The sequence below is a fragment of the Oncorhynchus mykiss genome, chromosome 2, assembly GCF_057628025.1.
Source record: "Oncorhynchus mykiss isolate SJ-2025 chromosome 2, ASM5762802v1, whole genome shotgun sequence".
NCBI classification, from domain to species: Eukaryota; Metazoa; Chordata; class Actinopteri; order Salmoniformes; family Salmonidae; genus Oncorhynchus; species Oncorhynchus mykiss.
Genome location: NC_143023.1, coordinates 29,043,558 through 29,055,956, shown reverse-complemented (window position 1 = coordinate 29,055,956; position 12,399 = coordinate 29,043,558). Strand labels below are relative to the sequence as shown.

At 42.4% G+C, this 12,399-nt stretch overlaps 1 pseudogene across 1 annotated transcript; it reads right to left on the bottom strand.

The window, feature by feature from the left end:
* Nucleotides 1-5,083: 5,083 nt before the first annotated feature.
* On the bottom strand, nt 5,084-12,308 carry LOC110486403 (tetratricopeptide repeat protein 24-like; annotated as a pseudogene). The gene is made up of 6 exons (XR_016490436.1): nt 12,295-12,308; nt 11,561-11,693; nt 10,904-11,197; nt 6,477-6,678; nt 6,162-6,368; nt 5,084-5,428 (listed from the first exon to the last, which is right to left on the bottom strand). The product of XR_016490436.1 is annotated as a tetratricopeptide repeat protein 24-like (transcript).
* Nucleotides 12,309-12,399: the final 91 nt, after the last annotated feature.

The window sequence follows — 12,399 nt, the reverse complement described above, 5'->3', positions numbered from 1 at the left end:
GAGCAGATTTGACCCACAGAAATACACTCAATAGAGTCATTCCTATGAATGCTTTCAATTAACCAACCACATTAACTTGGACTTGCATCTAGTCACATGACTGTGCAGATTTAGGACTTCCGTTTCTTTAACAGGGTTATGGTCTCTTCATTATCTGTCGCACCAGTGGATGAAACTTCGGAGCTTTCGGACAATGGAGTCTCACTAAAACACATGATACGTGTTCAGTCAGTATCAATGATTACTCAAACTGAAGCCGATCACTGGAAATAACTCAGACAAACATTACGTACCTGTTAGTCTGTGTCGTCCTCGGTTTAATGCTCTCATATAAATGCTCGCCTACAGAGGGATTATAACAAACAGTAAAAATTGGTTGAACAAAGCTTTTGATAACATAGCCATTACTTCCTTGTAACAATAGGTGCAGAATGTGGATTTAATTTTTTGGGGTTATTTTAACATGCTAGTGGTCCTCTGTCCAAATAAGGACTACTTAGCCCACACACTAGTTATAGCTAGCTACTTCCCCAATGGGAGATTTGTGCAAAAGTTCATGTTGTGCAACCGTTTCTCAGGTTAAGATTGAGGGGAGTGGTTCTTACTCTGCTGGGTGAGTACAGGGTGGTTTGATGGGTCCTGGTTCTAATAATGGTGGTCGGGTCGGGCTGCTCATATGTATTATTCAGGTTCCTGGAGGTGAGAGGAAGAGGCACGCTTAAACATGATCATCTCAAAAATTAATTTTCAAGAATAATTTAAAATGACAAGCAGCAGTGTAACACTGGCCACACACACACAGCAATGCCAAGTTAAAGGCATCTTATATATATGGTTACTCTGGGAACGGGAGAATAACAAACAGTGCAGCTATGCAGAAATGAGTGTGTGTGTGTGTTTTTACAGGGGGATGGTAGTGAATCATCAGTGGAGGCCAAGGTCATCGCCATGTACATGAATTATGTATGCGGTTTTGTTTTCTCTGCTGGTGCTCTTCTGCTACATCTGTGGCTGGCTAATAACTCTCCATTTCCCTATTATTCAATTCTTCTCTGCAGAGCAGACACTCACAGAGCTCATCTTCTTCAGTGTAATTTAAGAAAACCCAATAGGTGTTTATACCTTAAAAGACATTCTGCAAAAATAAACAATTTAAGAGGCCGGAGTCTGGTGGCACGAAATGAAAAACTGTTTGATTTTCCAGTGTGCTAATAAAGAATCAGAGTCAATCACAACAAGTAAAATTACTCCGGGTTTCTTTATGAGTTGTCTGGATGGGTGTTATTGAGCGTATGCACATGTGTGTATAATGGTGCATCCATGTATGTGTGCTAATGTGTACAGTAAATGAGTGATTATGTGCACTGTGTGAGCATGTATGATGATGTTTACAGTGTGTGTGTCATGGTAATTTCCTGTATTACTAAGTGAAAGGAGAGTTTACAAACCACACACAAGTCAGAGTTATACTTTAAACTTAATCTTTTAATAATATGAGCTTCACCATAGCCCTTTGACTCTCAGATCAATTCAGTGTCTATAAATGAATTCTGAGAGTGTCAACATAATGGCAACTGAGATCTTTCACAGCAAAGATCCACCCCTCTCAACTCACAATGACAAACCACAGGTCTTAGGAAAACTGCACAAAGGAAGACTTTTACTTGAGAGAGGAGTATTCCATAGCCAGAGAGCATTAGCTATAAATTATCATTCAGTTTGCGTTCTTAGACAAGGTTCTACTTCTCGTTCTTGGTACTTCATATTACCAAAACATTACCTCATCCAATGGCATATATCAATTGTCAATTCTAGATACTCCCATCTCAAATACAACCCACCCCTGGACAAGCTCCCTGAGAGGAGTGAGCCTCTAGGTCATATACTATGAAAGACAAGTTTCGACATCAGAGGGGACATACAATGGTTCCAGACACTGCCATACTCCTCCCCCCAATGGGAAAAGTAGGGAGTGACTGGTGTACAGACATTGTGGAGCCCTTCACATGGTTTAACAGATACCCTCACATATGAAGACAATCCTGACCCCTCCCCTCGCTGGGCCCCAAGTGACTTTTCCCACATAAGCATATTTATGAAAGTAGATAAAACATCTTATTTATCAATGTTACCTAACTAATTCTGCTACGACAGTGTGTGTGTTAAATGCATTGCCTGTATGCCCCTGGCAGCACAGTCAGATACCCCGGCTTCTCAGTGAGAGATCTTGTCACCGGTGACTGGGAGTCACATGCTTCTCCCATCGTCACTGTGTGTGCCTGTTCTCCATCTGGACCCGGGGCTTCCTCCTCCTTCCCCTGCTCTCCGGTAGACACCTCTGCAGAGCCAGCTCCACTCACTAGGGAACAACAGCCCAGTCAGTACACTGGTGATGAAACTGTATAAACGCATGAATACATTTACAAGTTCTACAAGATAATTGAAAGGGGCTTGAAATGGAAACACATTTTTCACAGTCAACACACACACACAATTATAGTTCCCACCAACAGACCAGAAGTTGGTTGATACAGTGCCTTACAAAAGTATTCATCCCCCTTGCCGTTTTTCCTATTTTGTTGCATTACAACCTGTAATTTAAATTGATTTTTATTTGGATTTCATGTAATTGACATACACAAAATAGTCCAAATTGGTGAAGTGAAAAATAACTTGTTTAAAAATATATATATATATATTTTAAAAAACGTAAAAGTGTTTCATGCATATGTATTCAAACCCCTTTCCTATGTAGCCCCTAAATAAGATCTGGTGCAACCAATTACCTTCAGAAGTCACACAATTATTTAAATAAAGTCCACCTGTGTGCAATCTAAGTGTCACATGATCTCAGTATATATACACACACACCTGTTCTGAAAGGCCCCAGAGTCTGCAACACCATTAAGCAAGGGACACCACAAAGCAAGCATAACTATGAAGACCAAGAAGCTCTCCAAACAGGTCAGGGACAAAGTTGTGGAGAAGTACAGATCAGGGTTGGGTTACAAAAAAATATCCGAAACTTTGAACATCCCACAGAGCACCATTAAATCCATTATTAAAAACTGGAAAGAATATGGCACCACAACAAACCTGCCAAGAGAGGGCCACCCACCAAAACTCATAGACCAGGCAAGGAGGGCATTAATCAGAGAGGCAACAAAGAGACCAAGATAACCCTGAAGGAGCTGCAAAGCTCCACAGCGGAGATTGGAGTATCTGTCCATAGGAACATGTGTCGGAGCTGTACACTTCATAGAGTTGGGCTTTACGGGAGAGTGGTCAGAAAAAAGCCGAAAGAAATAAAGAAAAAGAAAGAAAGAAATAAGCAAACATGTTTGGTGTTTGCCAAAAGGCATGTGGGAGACTCCCCAAACATATGGAAGAATGAGACTAAAATAAGACTAAAACAAGACTAAAATGTAGCTTTTTGGCCATCAACAAAACGCCTGGCGCAAACTCAACACCTCCCAAGAATCCCATCAGTGAAGCATGATGGTGGTGGGGATGTTTTTCCATCAGCAGGGACTGGGAAACTGGTCAGAATTGAAGTAATGATGGATGGTGCTAAATACAGTGAACTTTGACCCCTTTTTCTCCCCAATTTCAATTGTTGTAGTAGCTACCATCTTGTCTCATCGCTACAACTCCCGTACGGGCTCGGGAGAGACGAAGGTTGAAAGTCATGCATCCTCCGATACACAACCCAGCCAGCCGTACTGCTTCTTAACACAGCGCGCATCCAACCCAGAAGCCAGCCGCACCAATGTGTCGGAGGCTACACCGTGCACCTGGCAACCTTGGTTAGCGCGCACTGCGCCCGGCCCGCCACAGGAGTCGCTGGTGCACGATGAGACAAGGACATCCCTACCGACCAAGCCCTCCCTAACCCGGACGACGCTAGGCCAATTGTGCGTCGCCCCACGGACCTCCCGGTCGCGGCCGGTTACGACAGAGCCTGGGCGCGAACCCAGGGATTCAGATGGCACAGCTGGCGCTGCAGTACAGCGCCCTTAACCACTGCGCCACCCGGGAGGCCACAGTGAACTTCTTGAGGGAAATCTGTTTCAGTCTTCCAGAGATTTGAAACTGGGACAGAGGTTCACCTTCCAGCAGGACAATGACCCTAGACATACTGCTAAAGCAACACTAAAGTGGGTTAAGGGGAAACATTTAAATGTCTTGGAATGGCCTAGTCAAAGTCCAGACCTCAATCCAGTTGAGAATCTGTGGTATGACTTAAAGATTGCTGTACACCAGCGGAACCCATCCAACTTGAAGGAGCTGGAGCAGTTTTGCCTTGAAGAATGGGCAAAAATCCCAGTGACTAGATGTGCCAAGCTTATAGAGACATACCCCAAGAGACTTGCAGCTGTAATTGCTGCAAAAGGTGGCTCTACAAAATATTGACTTTGGGGGGGATGAATAGTTATGCACGCTCAAGTTCAGTTTTTTTGTCTTATTTCTTGTTTGTTTCACAATAAAAAATATTTAGCATCTTCAAAGTGGTAGGTATGTTGGGTAAATCAAATGATAAAAACTCCCCAAAATCTTTTTATTCCAGGTTGTAAGGCAACAAAATAGGAAAAATGCCAAGGGGGGTGAATACTTTTGCAAAGCAACTGTATATTATCTGGTTATAGTGTTGGTATATTAACTAGATACTGGCTGATAGATAAATAAATCTGTTTGTTTTCCTGCAACTGAGTATGATGGTCAGGAGTGTGGTGACCAGACAGTACCTACCTGGGGTTTTCTAGGGGTGATCAGTGACAGCCTGTGTTGCAGGGCCTCACTCAGCTTGTTGACCAGATGCTCCTGGACCGAGCTGGACGTGTCCTGGAAATGAAGACGGTGGTTAACCAACGTTATATGGTCTGATAAGGTCTGAGCAACCATATATAACTGAAAATGTATATTCTATTGGGGATCGATTGTATGGGTTGGTGTATTTGTAGTAGTGACTTCTTTACCTTGCACTTTGACAGTAAACCCAGAGCTTGTTTGTAGTAGAGGGTGGCTCTCTCAACTTAAAGCGAGCTTCCCCTAAACCCTCACAAGCCTGCCATTGGCCCTTACAGACAGACAGACACAGACAGACAGACAAATATAAAGAGATATTGAGAAAGTTAAGTAAACAAGAGAGAGCAAATGAGGGTGAGACTTAGTGTCAAAAGGGGTCAATGGATGTAAAGAGTCATTAATAGCCCGTTTAAACATTTAGAACACACTTCCAACATGAAAAATGTGCTTATCATTATTCTTAGAAAGAATAAAGTTGGACTTGATTTTGTACCAGTGTCTTTGAAGGCCTGCAGGGCTTGGAGGTCGTTCTCTGCTGCCTCCTCATGCTCCCTCAGCTGACTGAGGGCAAAGGCCAAGTTACTGAAGCAGCGGCCCTGAGCACGACGACTGCCCAAAGACCCTGACACAGACACACAGAATGATGGGGAGAAAGGGGGAAGGGTATCAGAGAGAGATACAGAGTTTGAGAGAAAGATAGATTACAAAGGGAGAGGGGTTAATACAGGGAACAAGAGACAATCTTTACGGCGTCATCACTTTTTCACTCACTTAAAAAAAGCATAAGTAGCTATGTCACGTTCACATCCCCAAGGCTGCCGAAAAAAACATGTCTTAGAACCGTTACATGCACATACGCACAAGACCAGTGTGTGAGTCACTCAGTGGTGCTGTGGTAAGCACTCTGTAAGTCCCTATGGGATTGCCTCAGTGGAATCTCAGCCACACACACCCCTGCACGTGAGCACACACACACATACACACACCTCTCTTGCTAATGTGAGAGCTGCTCACAGAGACAGATTAGAGGCATGGAGAGCACTGGACACACCCAGATACTGTAAAGGATTAATCAGGGTATAATGAAATGTTTGAGGAATGGTCTGCCCCGCTGCCTAAACAATTACTCCTACACGCCTCAGGTAACATGTTCATCACACACACATGATTATCTGCGGCTCAGTTGGTAGAGTGCTTGCACCACTCATACAAAAACAATATGCACGCAGAGTACTTTGGAGAATAGCGCATGCTAAATGGCATATCATTATTACATGCAGTACATAACAGCACTGAACTTTGCAGAAAATACAGTATAACTATACTCTCCAGCGTAAGTGATGTAATAAGCTCACCATGCAGGCTGGCTGTCTATCGGTGGTAGTCCAGGGCCTGCCGGTACTGGCTCAGTGTGTTGTGAACGGCTCCCAGGTTCTGTAGGACCACGGCCAGCCTTTTGGGCCTGGTGCTGAGCATGGGCAGGGCCCGCTCATAGCACCAGGCTGCCTCCTGGAACAACTTCAGCTGGGAGAAACTCAGGCCCAGGTCATTGTACACCTTACCTGAAAGGCTGAGGGATAAAGTCACAAAACTGTGACCAAATTGTTGACTGACAACGCTGTTACTCATTTGTTTTTTCCTCAATTCAGTTCATCTGACAGTTTACCTACCGAGGAACTCTGGGTTTTTGATGTTGTTGCTAAGCTCGAGGCAATCAGTGAGCACGGTGATGATATCATCCATGGTGAAGTCATCTGATTGGAGCATGTGACTCCCTGCCTATTTGAAGGCCGTGGCGGCTGAGTCCAGCTTGCCTGCCATCCTGTAGCTCTCCCCAGCCCTCTGGAAGCTCTAAGCTGCCTGGGTCCAGTCCTGAAAACACACAGCTTGAATCAAAACCAGCTCTATGTAGGACAGTCAGTGAGCTGTCAGTATATAGACCTGGCTGCTACACATCTCAAATGAGTCAGTCAGACACTGCAGCTCTTAAAAATTAGGGATGTGCATCTTTACCTTTCAAGACGATTCGATACATGGGCTACAATACCATACAGGAACGATGAGTTTAAGTTTGAAACGATCTGTGCGATTCGGTTTGTTTAGAGGAACGAATTGATGCGATTCAGTTCAATGCAATGCACTAACATTTGTTGCATAAACACATTCCTTTTCCATTCTAAATTAAAATATGCTGCTGATGGAGCTTATGAGCTGGGCTTCTCTGAACTGGATCTGTCTGAGCCGACTTCTCTGTGTGTGTGTGTGTGTGTGTGTGTGTGTGTGAATGATGTACTGTATATGTCTATGTTGTATGTAGGCACCTGGGCTGAGCCATAAGGGAAACTGGGTATCTACCTTGCTTTTGATCTGAAATCCCCATCACCCACTAATTCAGTCATAATTTTTGCATATTAAAAAAGTGTTAGCTAGTAATGTATCAGTATTTATTAGTAAACAATTTGCTATGACATAACCAATGAATATAAAGCACAACTTTGGATTTCACCCGTGTCTCAGAATGGAATGGTTTAGATCTTTTGGAAGTTGGACCTTTTGGACTCGAGTGAGCTCCTCTTCTTCTCCCGCTTCGACCATGCAGTGCAGGTAGCAAAAGTGATTGCTGTCCTCATTAAGAAATTATCAACTTTACCTTGTATATCTAAAAATGACCGTATATACTCATTGTTTCAAGCAAAACTACCAAAACTATTACTGATGGTGAACCTGAACAATCAAAATAAAACCCAATGTAATCCCTGATCAGCATGTATAGCCAGATGAGAGCAGTGTGTCCCATGATAGCTTAGGCTACTTTTATTCCGGTAAAACACAATTTTCAACAGCGCATTTGATAAACATAATCTAGCAAATTACATTGGTTGTCACTCAAGTGATAAAGCCTAATATTGCACAAGACATTTTCAAACATCTGAAGGTGAAGTGCAGATGTGCCAGATCAGAAATAGGAATGCCTTGCGTTGGTCAGCGAGCGAAGCTGGTCGCAGTTTGACTACTGATTGTGCTTGGGGTTGTTCGGCATGCAGAATGACTTGTAGATCAATGACTGTCAACACAATTGTATGCTAAGTTTGACACTGAAGGAGAGGATACAAATGTCACAAAAGATAAGAGACATTTTCGGGAAGGCAGAAGGAAAGTAATTTGAGAAACAACGAAATTGTAAACAGGCGATTTGTAAAGGTTTGAATTGATTTTCGGACATATGCATGTTACATTTGGATCGGTTTGGGGTCCAGCTGACCGATGCACTCAAATCTTAAACATTTGAACCGGGGACTGATGCATATACAGTTGAAATCGGAAGTTTACATACTTAGGTTGGAGTCATTAAAACTCGTTTTTCAACCACTCCACAAATTTCTTGTTAACAAACTATAGTTTTGGCAAGTCGGTTAGGACATCTACTTTGTGCATGAAACAAGTAATTTTTCCAACAATTGTTTACAAACAGATTATTTCACTTATAATTCACTGTGTCACAGATCCAGTGGGTCACAAGTTTACATACACTAAGTTGACTGCCTTTAAACAGCTTGGAAAATTCCAGAAAATGATGTCATGGCTTTAGAAGCTTCTGATAGGCAAATTTACATAATTTGAGTCAATTGGAGGTGTACCCCTGGATGTATTTCAAAGCCTACCTTCAAACTCAGTGCCTCTTTGCTTGACATCATGGTAAAATCAAAAGAAATCAGCCAATAATATTTTTTTGAGACCGTCGCAAGTCTGGTTCATCCTTGGGAGCAATTTCCAAACGCCTGAAGGTACCACGTTCATCTGTACAAATAGTAGTACGCAAGTATAAACACTATTTGACCATGCAGCCGTCATACCGCTCAGGAAGGAGACATATTCTGTCTCCTAGAGATGAACGTATTTGGTGTGAAAAGTGAAAATCAATCCCAGAACAACAGCAAAGGACCGTGTCAAGATGCTGGAGGAAACAGGTACAAAAGTATCTATATCCACAGTAAAACATGTCCTATATCGACATAACCTGAAAGGCCGCTCAGCAAGGAAGAAGCCACTGCTCTTAAATTGCCATAAAAAAAGCCAGACTACGGTTTGCAACTGCACATGGGGACAAAGATCGTACTTTTTGGAGAAATGTCCTGGTCTGATGAAACAAAAATAGAACTGTTTGGCCATAATGACCATCGTTATATTTGGAGGAAAAAGGGGGAGGCTTGTAAGCCGAAGAACAACATCACAACCGTGATGCACGGGAGTGGCAGCATCATGTTGTGGGAGTGCTTTGCTGCAGGAGGGACTGGTGCACTTCACAAAATAGATGGCATCATGAGGAAGGAAAATTGTGTGGTTTTATTAAAGCAACATCTCAAGACATCAGTCAGGAAGTTAAAGCTCGGTTGCAAATGGGTCTTCCAAATGGACAATGACCCCAAGCATACTTCCAAAGTTGTGGCAAAATGGCTTAAGGACAACAAAGTAAAGGTATTGGAGTGGCCATCACAATGCCCTGACCTCAATCCTATAGAAAATGTGTTGGCAGAACTGAATAAGCATGTGCGAGCAAGGAGGCCTACAAACCTAATTCAGTTACACCAGCTCTGTCAGGAGGCATGTGCCAAAATTCACCCAAATTATTGTGGGAAGCTTGTGGAAGGCTACCCAAAACATTTGACCCAAGTTAAACAATTTAAAGGCAATGCTACCAAATACTAATTAAGTGTATGTAAACTTCTGACCCACTGGGAATGTGATGAAAGATATAAAAGCTGAAATAAATAATTCTCTCTACTATTATTCTGACATTTCACATTCTTAAAATAAAGTGGTGATCCTAACTGACCTAAGAAATGGAATTTTTACTAGGGTTAAATGTCAGGAATTGTGAAAAACTGAGTTTAAATGTAATTGGCTAAGGTGCATGTAAACTTCCGAATTCAACTGTAGGTGAATCGTTACATCCCTATTATAAATTATACTCATTTATTGATAACACCCACACACTGCCTCTGGCAGTTCTCTAAATAATTTAATCGTGGCTTGACTCTGACACCAACTGAGGTTGTCCGAATAAAAAACAGACCATAATGACAGAGACTGGCCCTTCATCAGTGGCAGCTGGTGATCAGCAAAGATGAGGGAGGTGGGCAGGTTCACTAAAGATCTGAAAAGGTTAATGGCATGATTTTTCTTGGTGTTATAATTGTATTGATTAAACAAATTGCAAAGCATGATTTCTGAGCACCTAATACATTAGAAGGAAGATGGCTCATATGAATCAATCAACTGACAATCAATTAAAGGAGAAGTTGTATTTTTACAACTAAATTTAGGTATCGCTCAAGTCGCACAAAAGGAAATATAACGTTGCGGATAAAGTTTGGAATGACACGATTTCATGTGTACAACATCGAAAGCCTTGCATCACTATACTGAGAGCTTTGCCGTTTCTAAAATGACATTTTTGGAGCCTTTGTTCATGTTTTTCAGGGCCCCCATACTATACAACGTGGATGAGGAAGTGATTTACTGTTTGTTTCTAAAAGGTGTCTGGACCCTTCTATAAGAAACTATTTCCATAAAAAATAAAACATTTCCATTTGTTTGTAAAAAAAAAAAAAAAAACGTATTTAACAATCATTCAACTTTTGCAATTCACTCAAGATTTGAGTACTTGAGCATTTAATTTAGCAGAGAAGCTTGTTTTCTTCCTATTGTGGTATAGTCCTTACGTAACATTCAATTTTCAGTCTTGAGTATTCTAGGCCTCATGCGTAAGTATCTTATTATCTTTGCAGAAGATATGGGTGGCCTTCTAAATTCTGACTCAGCACAATCTTAATGTGCATGAAGGCAAATCTCCTGGTGGTAATATCTCATTATAAAAAAGCACAGCTTGGGCTTTTCTCGAAATCTATTGGAATGGTGTTAAATCTCTTTAGGAGAGTATCCCACCTAAATTTTGGAATGGCTTAAGGTGAGGAAGATAAGTACAGTTTACTGCTGTTTTACAGTTCTCCTCTAATGGTTAGGGGTTGAGATTTTTGGCAGGGTAATCTGATTCTCGAGCTGAACCATAAAAAACATACACCTTGAGCTGACTGACCTTTAGGAGCAGGTGACAGTGGGACATTTTCATGCAGGTCTCCCCCTCACTGGCCCCATCCCCCTGGGAGCGGTACAGCTGGGCTGCCTGGAGGCAGTGAACAGCTGCCTGGCTGTGGTTCCCCAGGGGCTCATGGGCTACGGCCAGGTTGAACTGGAGGTCTGCTATCCGCTCGCCCCTCTCTCCTGGCTGGGCCCGCTTCAGGAAGTCCAGCCCCTTCAGGGCTTTACCCGCCTCCACGTAGGTAGCTCCCAGGTTAAAGGCACATGCCCGCTGGACCCTGGTCTCCTTTAGCTGTGGGTGATAGAGTGTGGTAAGAGAGAATACTTAAACATTATAAAAGCTAACATAAGTACCAGTAAACATTATGCAGCATATTTGACTTTCTTCCATACAGTATGTCTAAATATGGGGGTCGTCAGATGTATGTCATTGTGAAAACCAATTACAATTTGGGGACAATAACGATTCTGTAAATACTGTAATCCATTTGGACTTGGAACCAGACATGTTTTTGTTGCCTGGACATTTTCCAAACAATAAAATCAGGTGCTCAGTTCTCCCCTCACAGTTTTAGCAAGCCGTATATTATATGGGTGAGGTGCAGGACAAAATGTCTCAACATGGACAACAAGGAAGTAGCCTAAGTAATGTCACCTCTATGGAAGCTTTGAAGGCCTTTTTGAAGAGGCTGAGGGCTTCTTCACAGTCCCCTTGCTTTAGGGCAATGTGGCCAGAGGCTATGAGCTCCTCAATGTCCACCTGGACCTTCAGGACATCAGCCTTTGGTCTTTACACCCCGTCACTTATTTTTCCTGCCCTCATGTAATGGGTAGCTAGCTATCAGATGCCATGTTGGTTTCGCCAGGGGGTGGCTACAGTATAGCATTATGAGGAAACTGATCGAAAGAGGAGAGCGAAATAATTATGAAGGTCTGATTGTCACACTCACTCAGGTCATGACACTGAAAGAACTGCCCTCCTTTGGTGATAGTGAGAACTTGCTATGTGGCAAACAACATGAGGACTCACTCAGTGCCTGTCCATTCAAATACATTTTTAACCAAGTCTATTATGAGCTCACTGAAAGGCATTTATTTTAGGCATATATAGCCAGAATTATCGCATAAAAATAAAACATTTTGAGAAGTAGCATGGACAGATGTTTATCCTGTTTGCTAGCTAACTTACTTACTTGAAACCACATGACTAATTAACGCATTAGCTTCTCGAGTCTTGGTAACATGGCTAACATAGCTAGTTTAGTTAGCAATTTCACTCACATTTCAAGATGAACAGCCATCCAAAACAGAGCCGTTGAAATTAGTTAATTAGTTTGACAAATACATTGGTCAATTATCCGTACAGCCGTAAACCCTAGTTAGTCACACGTTTTAGCTGGCATTTCTTGTTAGCTAGCTAATGTTAGGGAGTTACTGGTTTGTGGAGCCAGGGAAAGCTATGAAGTAGCAGGTATGTTGCTATGGCAATATTAA